The sequence below is a fragment of the Cryptomeria japonica genome, chromosome 9 (genome assembly GCF_030272615.1).
Source record: "Cryptomeria japonica chromosome 9, Sugi_1.0, whole genome shotgun sequence".
In the NCBI taxonomy this organism is placed as follows: domain Eukaryota; kingdom Viridiplantae; phylum Streptophyta; class Pinopsida; order Cupressales; family Cupressaceae; genus Cryptomeria; species Cryptomeria japonica.
This window is the reverse complement of record NC_081413.1, coordinates 453,284,751-453,297,496: the sequence shown is the minus strand read 5'-3', so window position 1 is coordinate 453,297,496 and position 12,746 is coordinate 453,284,751.

The window sequence follows — 12,746 nt, the reverse complement described above, 5'->3', positions numbered from 1 at the left end:
TGCCAACAACTTCTTTCACTTCATGTTACTTCTTTTCATTCATAGCAATTGGACATATTGCATTTTTTGGATTTCCAAGTTGATTCCCTTTCATAGATTAGATCTAAAATATTTCACTTTTCATGTATGTTGTGTTATGGTGATGTTTTTGGGAAAACGCATTTCATACGTAGATCACCTAAAAGCTTTTGTAGATCACAATCCTAGAGATGACAATGAGAAACCTAATACTTGTACCTCTCCTAGGGTATCTAATGTGAATGAAGAAAGAGCTAATGCTCCTATCAATGATCTCTCTAATTCAGAGAAAACATTGAAGAGCAACATGGCCCCATATTCTTCTCATACACATACCCTTACGCAAGGGAGGCAAGGTCAAAATATTGATGTTTCTATCTCTCTAGATCCCCCTTATTCTCCTAGAGCCTATCTTAAACATCAAAACATTTGTAGAGAAGATGATGTCATGCATTTTATTCATGATCTCTCTCCCCATAAAAAATTAAGCAAAGACAAGGCCTTAGATGATAAGAATCTTCCTTCCCAATCTACCAAAGAGGATATGCACGATGAAAGAAAGGAAAATCCTCCTCTACAAGATATTCCTTCTTCATCTACTAATCCTTTCATTCCTTCTAAACATAATTACACTACAAACTTCAAATAAATTTATTATAATGTTCCCCTGCCTTCTCAATTAAAGGATTCTTAAATGAGTGGCTTTAACATAATATCAAAATAAGGTTCTAGAGGACAAGGACTTGGAAAATTTGAACAAGGAATTCGAGTCCCTATAAACCCTCCTGCACAAATAACCACAGAAGGCCTCATAAATCGCAATAAATCTCCTATGGATGACTCCCTTAGGATTCAAGAATTCAAAAACCATCTTGCAAGACAAAGGATGCATCAAGAGGCTAAAAGGGTTTCTTTTTGAAAAATTCCTTTTTGTTCATTTCATCAAACTCATGATCATGATGCTAGTGATTGTCTAGATTTTCAAGAAGGCATACAAAAGTTAGCTGCTAATGGAACTATCAAACTCATAAATGATAATCCCCCCTCTTCTAATAACAACTCTTGTCCTCAATCTCAAAAGAACAAACCTACATCTATTAATGATCAAGAAAGATTAGCAACTAGAATATTTTGGAGGTCAAATTATGATAAGAATATTTCTTTTCCTTTCATTAGAACTAATTACAGTTATAAGCATAAGAAAGATGTTTCACATTGTCTTTTTCATAATTGTTATTCTCATTCTCTTGGAAAGTGTAAAGTATTTAAGGAATTTTTTCAAGAACAATACGATCGTGCTCGTATATGTCATTCAACAGATCTTTCTCTCTTTATAGGTGAAAAGGTAGTGCCTTAGCACTCCTTTCACCCTCATGTTGCTCCTCACCCTATGACATAAGAACTTAAATTAATTGGGGGCTCTTTTTCATTAGAGGTGGTGCTTCTTCAAAATCAAATATCTTGGGGTAGAAACATGATTTCCCCTCTTTCTCTCCTCTTCCAAAAGGTTTCACTATTTTCTTTGTGATTACATTAATCATAAATTGACATCATTTCTTACATTGAATTATCCTTCATGTGACCACATGTTTGTTCCTTGGATAGAACATATTTCTTGCTTGAAATGGTTCATATTTTATGAATAATCTCTCCTTAGAGAACTTTTGTGAACCTTCTTCTTCCTCTTTCTTTCTTTGTGAAAATTACCTCTTCTTTTGTGTTGTGTTATTCATCACTTGATGTTCTTTCTTGCATAGAGTTATCCTTCATGCAAGCACATGTTTTTTCCTTGGTTAGGACCTATTCTTTGTTTGAAATGGCACATCTCTTATTAATTACCTCTCTCTAAAAGATGTAATTTTCCTCTTTGTCCCGTTGCTTGGGGGGCAAGGATGCCTTTTTAACCCTCTCTCTTTCTTTCTAATGTATCACTATTACCTTTAGGAGTTTCATTTTTCATGTGTGGATATCATTTCTTTCAATGGTATGTCTCTTATGAATAATCCCTCCTTAGGGGAATATGTTCTCTCTCTCTCTCTCTCTCTCTCTCTGAAGATTACCACTTCTTTTGAGATGTATTTTACATAAAATAATGTCTTTTCTTGCATTGATATTTATTCTTGCAAGTTTATTGCACATTTCCTTATGCCTAATCTCTCCTTAGAAGATTGTGTAATTCTTCTCATCATCCTTACACTTGGGGGGCAATGATTTATTTCTCCCCCTCTCTCTCTCCTCTCTAAGGATCTAATTTTCCTTTGTGGAGTAGTGTTTGTTCATGATTGGCTGTCATTCCTTGTGTGAAGTTATTGTTTGCTCAAGGATTCTCTCTCATAAAATAGGTGCAAGTCCTTGGATACAAAATATTCTTCACTTGGTAATGTATATCTATCATAAACATACCCCTCACATTGGGTCAAAAGTGTGTTATCCTTCATCAATAATCCCTTTCACCTAGTAATAGGAGGAAGGTACAAATTCTTGTTCTCCTCCCTTTCTTTTGGTAGAAGATGTTATGTTTGTTCAAGATAGCTCCTCTTGGAGGTAGATGTATTTTGATCATAGATCTCTTCTCCTCTAGGGATCTCCTTTAGACATGTTGCAAGATATCTCCTTTTCAACTATCTTATCCTTGCTAGAAGAGTATTTCCTCTATAGCTTGAATTGCCTAAAGGATATCTCCTTGGTGTTGAAGGTAAGATATCCTTGTTTCTAGCTTCCTTAAGACATAAACATAAAAATATGTTGACATTTAAGGGGGGGCACCCATATCACTCCCTTTGTACCATATTGTACTATAACTCTTGCATATCATTTTTGCATGTCTTAAACAGGGTGTTCATTCTCAGAACCAGAGTAAAAAATCTTATAGTGAGATGCTTCCCACTCAAAAACATACACAATATTTGATATATTTATTAGACAGGGTTACACATCACCAAAAACAACAGTCTTAAATGGGATCGCCTCGAAATTGAGCATGCATCTACCACTTGGTATTTACACATTTGCACACACACAATTGTACCTTGGCATTTGTATTTACATTAAATTTTTTAAATAGGTTGAAGTACACTAAAAAAAAGAGCAAAGACTCTTACACGGGGTGCCATACACTTGAATTAAGACATCACTTGCACACATGCACAATGATGGGTGTAACTAGCTAACGATAGGTAGACTGTTTTTACTCTCCTTCCCACATGGATCACCTAGATAAAAACATCTAGGGGTGAGTATTCCATGCTCTCTCTCATCATTATTCTTACGGATCACTTGGATAAACACATCTAGCATGTATTCATGTTCTCTCCTCTTCCTCTCATGAACTCATAGTTTTCTATTGATAGTTCATGGATGATGCTTGCTTTTCTCTTTTATGTGATCATTTGTGTTTGTGAGATGGCATTTTCAAGAATGATATTGCTTATTGAGACATTTTGACATCGAGGTCTCTTCGGTTAGTTGACTTGAGGTCTTGTTTTTGGTCTTTAGGTTTTGGTTCGTGTGTGCCTTTTTGTCTTTGCCTTTGTTTGTCTTTTAGTCTTTATTTTTCGATTTTGTCTTGTTTTGTGTGCCCTTGCATATGTTTGAATGAGTTAAGATCCTACTATTGGGGGCTTAGTTCCTTTAAATTAGTGATATCTTATACTCCCTGTGATTTTTCTCTGCATTCCTCATGTTCTTCTACTTTACCACGAGTATTTGCGTAAGCTCACTATAAGAATTTGTTGAAAATAGACAAAGATAAAGAGCACATTAAATAACACAAAAGAGAGACAATAGTTTTGATAAGAATAAACTATATTCTAATCAAGAGAAAAATGAGATCAATTGGATCATTACATACAATGTATGATGAGCCTTCTTATAAAGGCAAGGCTAAGAGACAAGAGAGCACACAATGATGACATGTGGATCAATGAGATGCAAGGGTAGGTAGCAGAAACAATAAAATATTCCACATGAGGTGGATCACCCACTGAAGGTGGAATTATCACTCCACAATAAGTGGATATGATAAAGTAATAACAAGATCACACCATAAAAGGTAAAAATTCTCCTACATACACTCTCCCAATGTATGCACATCTCCCTAAGTGTTTCATATGAAAATTAAAATGTTATGCATGTACCTAAGTAAACTTAAGTAAAGTTTAATTATATCCAATATGAATAAATAATTACACCAACACTCATACACCCGCTAAAGTGGGGGTTAAATGTAGCGTCCTAAAATTGCACCCCTTGCAACTTTGACTGCATTTTGGGCCCTCACCTTACTGGTCTCACCCCCATGCTTGATTGTTTATGTCTCCCCTATGCAACCAAGCTTCATTTTTTGACATAACAACTTGCATATCCCCTTGATCCTAGTCTAAATTAGGGTAAGACTAGGGCGCCACACCCTGGTATTCCCTAATCAGGAGCTATTTTGGCCCCTAGGCCCTATCTCAAATTTGAGCGGGAAATAAATCCCCCATGTCGGCCTATGTTAGAAAATTAAATGTTTGAAAATAGGCAGGTATATAAGGAGGTCTTCCCCTCTCATTTTGACATAGTAGCATAACATACAAGCATAAGGGTGAATATACATTCATGATGGCAGAATTGGATTTCAAGCGTTCAAGCATCAAGCAATCAAACATTCATCATCTAACATTCCTCAAGGCTGCATATTATTCATCTATCCATTAGAGAAACATTACATCATTTATTTTCAAGCATGCATGTGTGTGTTAGGGTTTTGTCATGTTCATGCCATTTCATACAACATATGTGATTACATCTAAGAAGCAAAGCATCATCATCATCTATTGCGGATCTGAAGGTATACCTTTCCATCATTTATTTCAAATATTTGTAGTATTTCATTCAAGTTTGATTCCAAATCAGGGTTTGAATTAGGAAAACCCCTATTCCCAACCCCTTTCTTCTTCTTTCTATGTGTAGACAGTAGGTGCACAACTGTACTTCTGAAATTAAGCTTTATTTGCAGAGACAGAAAAACCCTTTTCGACGCACAAAAAGTTCTGAGGACCGATAGGAGGGCAACCTGGCCCGGACACAATCCCTGCAACTTTTGGCATATTTTGTAGAGCATCTCCGAATCATCTCAAACTTCTCAGATCCAGGTGCACGATTGAATCCCAAATCTGTAGCCCCACTGTTCCACCTACTTTGTCTTCAATTTCAACACTTTACTTATTCAACTTACAAAAGAGGGTCAAACACATTCCAAACACAATCAATCTACTTAGTATTTAGTCCTTTCATAATTTAGGATTGGATCTAGTGTATTTATCCCCTCTTTTGAATGTAAATTCCTCCAATTGAAAATTGTCTTAGTGATTTCCCCCTTCCATGTGGTGAATTTGCTAAGCCCCAAATTTTCCACTTTACACTCACTAATCTAAGATATGATTGCTAGTAGGAAAGTCAAATGAATATTTACTAATCCTAAGATTTTTGATGGATTGGTAGGTTAAATAAATAAATAAATTTTGTTCTTTACCAAATTCACAAATTAATAAATATTAGATTCAAACATGTGGCATTCCAATCACTTCAGAAATATAATAGTCTGGTGGATCTTACTGCCTTATAATTCAGAGTCTTATTACCTTATAATTCAAATTATTACTACCTTATTATTCAAATCAAATATATTTTCATCGATGCACCTCCAAATGAGGCTTTAACTTTTATATCCCTTAGATTGGGAAGGGTTACATCTTTTGAAGGGATACCCTTCTTCTTTTTGCACTCACTGTCTTCTCACTAACACCCGTGCCTTTTCATTAAACATGCCACCTTTTCGTTACACCCATTTCCCATTGATAATAATTACTTATGGTTGGGGGCATAACACTTTCTTAATACATATCCCTTATTATTCTTTATCTTCTAGTGTCTTTTGTCTCCTAGTGTGGTTGATGTGGTTTGTCTTATTTGGCAAAAACATTTAATCTCTTTTATTTCCTTTAAGATTATATTGGAGATGTATGAGAGGTGTCAGCTAAGGGGTGTTGGTTAATTTATTTAAAATTTTAGGGATATTACTGTGAGATTTTTGGTCTTTTTATTTGACCAATCCAATACTTTCTTGAAAAGCTGGAAAATTTTAGCAAGCACTTTCCAAGGTCTAGTTTTCTTCCTAATTTTTTTGTTGTTATATTTTCAAATTGCCCAACATGTGTGGTGGATATTTTGCGTCCATATTTCTTTGATTGTAGGATGGTTGAAAGGAGGGATCCAACGAGAAACCATCATTCTAGCGTCCTTAGGCCAAACCTAAGCAATATTGAACCTCTCTAGAATGGAAAGCTTATATTTTAGGTGTAGGGGCATTTAGTAAACAAGGAATTTATGGATTCTTTCTTGCTTGTATATGATACATCTATTAACCAAAGATAAATCCTTTTTTTTTAGTTTGTTTAAAGTTACAATTTTCCCTTAACAAGTAGCACACCAAAAGATATTGGTTTTGGGAATTAGGCTATGGTTCGATATAAGACCTCTTTTGAAATTTGGTCTTTGATTGCTAACAAGTAGATTGTCTACTTGTAACCAATTTTGACCAAGTAGGTATTTGAAGGTTTAAGGATCCAAATAAGTTCATTTTTCTTGTGTAAGGTACTAAATTTTAAATGCTTTATTTTATTAAATAAGTTTATGATGGCGTTGTCATTATGCCTAGCAAGGTGTTGGAGATTCTCAAAGATGTGGATCTACTAGTTTGAAACCAATAATTCTTGATGTCTCTTCCAAATTTATTGCATAACTCCTTTAGCCTAGCATACAAGAGTGGAAGTTAAAGAGGAGCCTTAGTAATCCTTTATCACCATTTCCCATCTTCCATTTTGATCCCATTCATAGTAGTTCTCTAGCCTTGACAATGTTATTTAAATTAGTAGATCCAACAGGGGGATAAAGGGGATGATAATAGAGTCAAACCATCTTGATCTCCAATTTACTTAGCCTTCATGATGTTGATCCAATTATTCTTGTTCTTCAAAAGTCTCCATCCCATTTTGGCTACTAGGCTTTGTTTATGTCTTTAATTTTGCGTAATCCCAATCTTTGAAGGTTGTTAAGGAGACAAATGTTATCCCAATCCACTAGTGAGATCATTTGCTTGTTTTAAGTTCCAAACCAAAGGAAATTTCCTTAAACCTATTTGACTTTGTCAAACTTGAACTAGGGTATTTGAAAAGGAAAAAGAGATATATATGAATAATTTGGAGAGAAGACTTAATCAATTGTATATTTCTAGCTTGGCTAAGAAGGGAATGTTTCCAAGTTGCTAATTTTTTTTGAATTTTTTTGATGAAGCTATTCTAAGTGGTGTTATTGATCATATTGAGGAAAGTGGCATACTTCGGCAAGTAATAATGAGCTAATTTATATTGCAACCTATTATATTAGAAATTGAAATTTTCAAAGTACGATTAGTGTGTTGGCAAATTGAAGGAATTGATTATGTGTTGCATTGATGTTTTGTCATTGATGACAACATCGACTGTTTTGGTTGTTTACTAGTTTCCGGTAGAGCAGTTGGATTATGATATTGATCCGGTAATGCTCCGGTATGCTTCGGTTTGTGTAATTGGTTTGGATCTATCATTCATGCTATTCAGATGTGTATCACAATCAGTTGGTTCGGGGTTTGATGACTCAAGAGCTATCATTTTTTCTAGTAAGCCTTTTGGTCACTGGTAAAGGTTTTATCGATAGAGCTTTGTTGAAGATATTTTGATGCACTTGATAAGTGGTGTTCATGCGGCTTCTAGATGGATTTTTAGATGTTGTTGGTTATCTTGTTCATGTTCCTATTGATCAGTGGTGTTACATTTGGACCAGACCTAATGCTATCTTATTCTGCTAGGTTATGAATTGGTTTATGTAACGTGTTGGTGGATGATCTCGATGTGTTTCCAGTTGGATCTATTGATTTGATTATGTTGTTTTGGTCTTAGGATGACTTGGTTGATCATTGGATTGTGGGTTTATGTTTTGAATTTATTGTATTATCTTCTAGGTGACCAACCTAATTTTTTAGGTCCCAGGTTGGTATAAATATGATGTAAGATCTCTTTGTAGATAGTGGATTTTTGGGATATAGGATTATTTGTGTACGAAAAAGGTTGTAATCATATGCAAAGGTTTTGGTTGATCATAGGTGATCGAATTGGGTTGGTGAAAGAGGTTTAAGACCTCCAGTACTAAGCTTAACCAAAACTGTATTCAGGCATAAGACATGCTATTCTTATAGTTCACTCTTCTTTCCAAATTGTAGTTTGGATTTATTTTGTAGTCAATGAGGCTCCTTTTGTGATGAGCAGTGCACTCTAGGCTATTGGCCTTCCTGCATGTGAATGCCCCTCTTTTTATAATCACATACTTACTGCAAAAGTATTATCTGACTGTGGGTAGGCTTCCCACTATGGGTTTTCCCTTTATCGGGTTTTCCAAGTACAAATCTTGGTGTTATATTCTGTGGATGGTTGGTAAATATTCTATGGTTTATATTTGTGCTTAACTATTATATCTACTATTCTGGTAATAAGTTTTTAATGCTTAAAGTTCTATAATATGTTCCACCCCCTCTCATTTCTTCATCGATTATCTGAGTTGTCTAACAATTGGTATCAAAGCCTGGTCCTCTTTGTAGAAGTTTAACCGCTTGAGGAAGATCCTATGGCATCCAATAGTTCAAGTTCATCTATAGCTATTTTCTAGAGAGAAATTCCTAGGCTTTATGGAACAAATTACAGAGTATGGAAGATTCAGATGGAGACTCATTTGAGATGTCTTGGTAAGGAGATTTTTGGAGATCATTGAGAAATAAGGACATTGAAAATGATTGTAGAGCTAGAGAAGCCCTTTTGTGTGTACTTTTTGATCAACAAGTTATGGGACTAACCAACAAATCAACTGCAAAGGCTATATGGGATAAATTGGAGACTCTAAATAAAGGTGACCCTATTGTTAAAATTGTTAAACTTCATGGATATCAGGTGAGATATGAGAACCTGAAGATGGAAGAAGATGCAAGGATTACTGCTTTTTATGGAGAGAGTTAATGAAATTGTTCTGGGAATTCAATGTTGTGGTAGATCTCTGAGCGAAGATGAAATAGTTTCTATAGTATTGAGAGTTTTGCCACTGGCTTATAAGATGAAGGATACTACAATTAATGAGTTGAGAACAATGGAAAACACCTCTGTTAATAGGGATACCTTGGTTGGGAAGTTATCTACTTTTGAGCTTGAGGAATTTGGTCCTTCTGGAGTTGCAAAATCTAAACCTGCTTTTCATGCATGTACATCATCTACCAACAAGAGTGATTGGAAAGCCTTATATGCTAAGAAACTAGAGGAAATGAAGAAAGAAGATGAAGAGTTTGAGAAACTTGAAGCCCTATTTTCTAGAAGAGTACCTAAAGGTCCGACAAGAAGTAAGTATGAAGGAAAATCACCTTTTAAATGTTTCACATGTAATAAGATAGGTCATTTTGCATCTAGATGTCCTGAAAGGAATTCAAGATTTGAGGAAAGAACTAGAAGATATTTTAGGCCTAACCATGATTATTTGAACAAGCATAAGTACAAGAGGAACAAAGACAAATCATGCTACTATGTGGATAAGGAAGGTATGATTGATTTTGATGATGAGTCGACACAAGATTCAGCTAGTCGATCCAACAATGAAAAGGAATGGGTATCCTTGGCTATGAAGGAAGATGATCCGGTACCTGAAGAAAAGGCCCTTGCTGCTAAAGTTGAAGACAAGGATGAATGGGTGATAGACAATGGATGTTCACATCATATGACTAGAGATAAAAGGAAGTTTCTATCTTTGCAAGAATTTGATGACAGTCTGGTTAGATTTGGAGATGAAAAAACATGCATGATCAAGGGAAGAGGAACTATATCTTTGGATGGTAAGCATGATACTGATAATGTTTATTATGTTGAAGGTTTAAGGAATAATATTTTGAGTGTAGGACAATTTCTGGATAAGGGATTTTAGTTACAGTTCAAGGATGGAAAATACAAGATTATTAACAGATCTGGATTGGAGATTGCAACAGGTACTCAGACTAAAGGTAAGATATTTCATTTGAACTCCGGTGAGAAGACATGTTTGATTGCACAAATTTATGAGAGTTGGCTATGGACTAAGAGGTTGTGTCATGTGAATTTTGATTGCATTGTAAAGATTAGTTCTACTAAGGCAGTTAGAGATATACCTAAGATTGTGAAGCCCTATAATCTGATATGTAAGGAATGTCAAATAGGAAAGCAAGTCAGAAATTATTTTAAGAGTATACAAGACAAATCTAATGATGTTCTTGATCTTATTCATAGTGATTTATGTGGTCCTACTAGAATCAAAAGTTTTCAGGGCGATAGATATTTTATGCTAATCATTGATGACTATTCTAGAATGATGTGGGTTACTTTTCTAAGGGAGAAATCTGAAGCATTCAAAAAATTTAAAATATTTAAAGGTAAAGTTTAGACAGAGACATTATTGAATATTAAATGTTTAAGGTCCGATCAGGGTGGATAATTCACATCCGATGAATTTAATAGTTATTGTGAAAAGAATGGGATAAGGAGACAATTCTCTACACCCTAGATACCTTAGCAGAATAGAGTTGTGGAAAGGAAGAAGATAACTATCTTGGATGCCACTAGAACTATGATGATGGAAGCTAATCTACCTCATATCTACTGGAGAGAAGTTGTGAGCACGACAGTATACACATTCAATAGAGTTCATATCAAAGGAGATACTAGTAAGACACCTTATGAGTTATGGTTTGGTCATACACCTATAGTTAAGTATTTTAGAATCTTTGTTAGTAAATGCTATATCAAAAGAAATGACTCTATTGGAAAGTTTGATCCTAGATGTGAGATGAAGGGATATTTCTTGGTTATTCTAATGAAATCAAAGCATATAGATGTTATAACAAAAGATTGTAGAGAATTATGGAGAGCACTAATGTCAAGGTGGATGAGCTAAACATAAGTCAAATTAGAACTTATGAGAGATAGCCGACAGTGGAAATGATCATAATTGAACCGATAGCACCTACACCGGAACAAAATGTTGAACCAGTTACTCCAACAGTATCAAAAAATTCAACAATAATTGAAGATCAGAGCAAAGGATCAAAAAATCAGAAGACTCCTAAGTATGTTAGGTTAAATCATTTAGAAGATCAGATAATTGGAGACAAGAATAAAGGAGTGATGACAAGAAGGAGGTTGACAGCTAATGAGGTATGTTTAATTTATGAAATTGAGTTGGCATCAGTAATTGAAGCATGTAAAGATGAATGTTGGATAAAATCTATGGAAGAGGAATTAGATCAGATAGAAAAGAATAATACATGGACTTTAGTTCCCTGACCTAAAAATAAGAATGTTATTGGGACCAAATGGGTTTTTAGGAATAAATTGAATGAAGATGGGCAAGCTTGGAGGAATAATGCTAGATTAGTTTGTAAAGCATATTCTCAAAAGGAAGGAATTTATTATGATGAGACTTTTGCTCCAGTAGCTAGGATTGAAGCTGTGAGATTATTTCTTGCTTATGTTGCCCATAAGAACTTCAAGGTTTATCAGATGGATGTTAAGTGTGCATTTCTGAATGTAGATCTTGAAGAGGAAGTTTACATTGAGAAACTCGATGGATTTTCACTTCCAAATGACAAAAAACATGGTCTATAGGTTAAGGAAAGCTTTATATGGATTGAAACAAGCTCCTAGACCTTGGTATGCAAGATTGGATAAATATCTTTTGAAGCTTCGTTTCACTAAAGGTAATGCTGACATATTGATTGTTGAAGTCTTTGTTGATGATATCATTTTTGGAGTTGAGGATAAGTTATGTATGGAACTCTGATAATATGAAGAATGAATTTGAGATGTCTATGATTGGGGAGATGAAATTTTCTTAGGTTTGCAATTACTCAAGCTGATAAAGGTATTTTCATTTGTCAAACTAAGTATGCTAGGGAGTTGTTAAAGAAATTTGGTATGGAAAATTCTAAACCGGTTGGTACTCCTATGGTTACAAGTGAGAAATTGACTAAGATGCATCAACACTGGTAAATCCTACAAGGTAAAAGTCTATGATTGGAGGTTTGTTATATCTGACTCAGACTAGACTTGATATAATGAATGCAGTTTGTATTGTATCAAGATATCAGAGTAATCCTAGAGAGAATCCTGAAAGTGCGGTGAAAAAGATTTTCAAGTATTTGCAAGGAACAACTGAATATGGTTTGTGGTATCCTAAAAATGATTATTTTACACTATGTGCATATACAGATGTAGATTGGGCTAGAGATGTTGATGACTGAAAGAGCATATCCAGTGGAGCTTTCTTTCTTGGAAAGAAACTTGTTTCATGGATTAGCTAGAAGCAGTCATGTACCTCTTTATCTACTGTTGAAGCTGAGTATGTTGTTGATTCTACTAATTTTACACAAGTTATATGGATGAAGCAAACATTGAAGGATATAAGGGTGGATTGTAATGAATCAATAGTTATTCACTGTGATAACTCTGCTGCTATTGACATATCAAAGAATCCAATATTTCATTCTAAGATAAATCAAATATCTATCAAGTACAAATTTTTGAAGGAGAAGGTGGAAGCAAATGAAGTCAGGCTGATTTATGTGAACACTAAAGAGCAGATTGCAG